We start from the raw sequence: 2612 nt of genomic DNA, 5'->3' as shown, positions 1-2612 counted from the left end.
AGCAGCAGCAGCAGCAGCAGCAGCAGCAGCAGCAGCAGCAGCAGCAGCAGCAGCAGCAGCAGCAGCAGCAGCAGCAGCAGCAGCAGCAGCAGCAGCAGCAGCAGCAGCAGCAGCAGCAGCAGCAGCAGCAGCAGCAGCAGCAGCAGCAGCAGCAGCAGCAGCAGCAGCAGCAGCAGCAGCAGCAGCAGCAGCAGCAGCAGCAGCAGCAGCAGCAGCAGCAGCAGCAGCAGCAGCAGCAGCAGCAGCAGCAGCAGCAGCAGCAGCAGCAGCAGCAGCAGCAGCAGCAGCAGCAGCAGCAGCAGCAGCAGCAGCAGCAGCAGCAGCAGCAGCAGCAGCAGCAGCAGCAGCAGCAGCAGCAGCAGCAGCAGCAGCAGCAGCAGCAGCAGCAGCAGCAGCAGCAGCAGCAGCAGCAGCAGCAGCAGCAGCAGCAGCAGCAGCAGCAGCAGCAGCAGCAGCAGCAGCAGCAGCAGCAGCAGCAGCAGCAGCAGCAGCAGCAGCAGCAGCAGCAGCAGCAGCAGCAGCAGCAGCAGCAGCAGCAGCAGCAGCAGCAGCAGCAGCAGCAGCAGCAGCAGCAGCAGCAGCAGCAGCAGCAGCAGCAGCAGCAGCAGCAGCAGCAGCAGCAGCAGCAGCAGCAGCAGCAGCAGCAGCAGCAGCAGCAGCAGCAGCAGCAGCAGCAGCAGCAGCAGCAGCAGCAGCAGCAGCAGCAGCAGCAGCAGCAGCAGCAGCAGCAGCAGCAGCAGCAGCAGCAGCAGCAGCAGCAGCAGCAGCAGCAGCAGCAGCAGCAGCAGCAGCAGCAGCAGCAGCAGCAGCAGCAGCAGCAGCAGCAGCAGCAGCAGCAGCAGCAGCAGCAGCAGCAGCAGCAGCAGCAGCAGCAGCAGCAGCAGCAGCAGCAGCAGCAGCAGCAGCAGCAGCAGCAGCAGCAGCAGCAGAGCAGCAGCAGCAGCAGCAGCAGCAGCAGCAGCAGCAGCAGCAGCAGCAGCAGCAGCAGCAGCAGCAGCAGCAGCAGCAGCAGCAGCAGCAGCAGCAGCAGCAGCAGCAGCAGCAGCAGCAGCAGCAGCAGCAGCAGCAGCAGCAGCAGCAGCAGCAGCAGCAGCAGCAGCAGCAGCAGCAGCAGCAGCAGCAGCAGCAGCAGCAGCAGCAGCAGCAGCAGCAGCAGCAGCAGCAGCAGCAGCAGCAGCAGCAGCAGCAGCAGCAGCAGCAGCAGCAGCAGCAGCAGCAGCAGCAGCAGCAGCAGCAGCAGCAGCAGCAGCAGCAGCAGCAGCAGCAGCAGCAGCAGCAGCAGCAGCAGCAGCAGCAGCAGCAGCAGCAGCAGCAGCAGCAGCAGCAGCAGCAGCAGCAGCAGCAGCAGCAGCAGCAGCAGCAGCAGCAGCAGCAGCAGCAGCAGCAGCAGCAGCAGCAGCAGCAGCAGCAGCAGCAGCAGCAGCAGCAGCAGCAGCAGCAGCAGCAGCAGCAGCAGCAGCAGCAGCAGCAGCAGCAGCAGCAGCAGCAGCAGCAGCAGCAGCAGCAGCAGCAGCAGCAGCAGCAGCAGCAGCAGCAGCAGCAGCAGCAGCAGCAGCAGCAGCAGCAGCAGCAGCAGCAGCAGCAGCAGCAGCAGCAGCAGCAGCAGCAGCAGCAGCAGCAGCAGCAGCAGCAGCAGCAGCAGCAGCAGCAGCAGCAGCAGCAGCAGCAGCAGCAGCAGCAGCAGCAGCAGCAGCAGCAGCAGCAGCAGCAGCAGCAGCAGCAGCAGCAGCAGCAGCAGCAGCAGCAGCAGCAGCAGCAGCAGCAGCAGCAGCAGCAGCAGCAGCAGCAGCAGCAGCAGCAGCAGCAGCAGCAGCAGCAGCAGCAGCAGCAGCAGCAGCAGCAGCAGCAGCAGCAGCAGCAGCAGCAGCAGCAGCAGCAGCAGCAGCAGCAGCAGCAGCAGCAGCAGCAGCAGCAGCAGCAGCAGCAGCAGCAGCAGCAGCAGCAGCAGCAGCAGCAGCAGCAGCAGCAGCAGCAGCAGCAGCAGCAGCAGCAGCAGCAGCAGCAGCAGCAGCAGCAGCAGCAGCAGCAGCAGCAGCAGCAGCAGCAGCAGCAGCAGCAGCAGCAGCAGCAGCAGCAGCAGCAGCAGCAGCAGCAGCAGCAGCAGCAGCAGCAGCAGCAGCAGCAGCAGCAGCAGCAGCAGCAGCAGCAGCAGCAGCAGCAGCAGCAGCAGCAGCAGCAGCAGCAGCAGCAGCAGCAGCAGCAGCAGCAGCAGCAGCAGCAGCAGCAGCAGCAGCAGCAGCAGCAGCAGCAGCAGCAGCAGCAGCAGCAGCAGCAGCAGCAGCAGCAGCAGCAGCAGCAGCAGCAGCAGCAGCAGCAGCAGCAGCAGCAGCAGCAGCAGCAGCAGCAGCAGCAGCAGCAGCAGCAGCAGCAGCAGCAGCAGCAGCAGCAGCAGCAGCAGCAGCAGCAGCAGCAGCAGCAGCAGCAGCAGCAGCAGCAGCAGCAGCAGCAGCAGCAGCAGCAGCAGCAAAGCAGCAGCAGCAGCAGCAGCAGCAGCAGCAGCAGCAGCAGCAGCAGCAGCAGCAGCAGCAGCAGCAGCAGCAGCAGCAGCAGCAGCAGCAGCAGCAGCAGCAGCAGCAGCAGCAGCAGCAGCAGCAGCAGCAGCAGCAGCAGCA

Source organism: Schistosoma haematobium, chromosome ZW (genome assembly GCF_000699445.3).
Source record: "Schistosoma haematobium chromosome ZW, whole genome shotgun sequence".
Taxonomy (NCBI): domain Eukaryota; kingdom Metazoa; phylum Platyhelminthes; class Trematoda; order Strigeidida; family Schistosomatidae; genus Schistosoma; species Schistosoma haematobium.
This window is presented reverse-complemented; position numbering follows the sequence as displayed.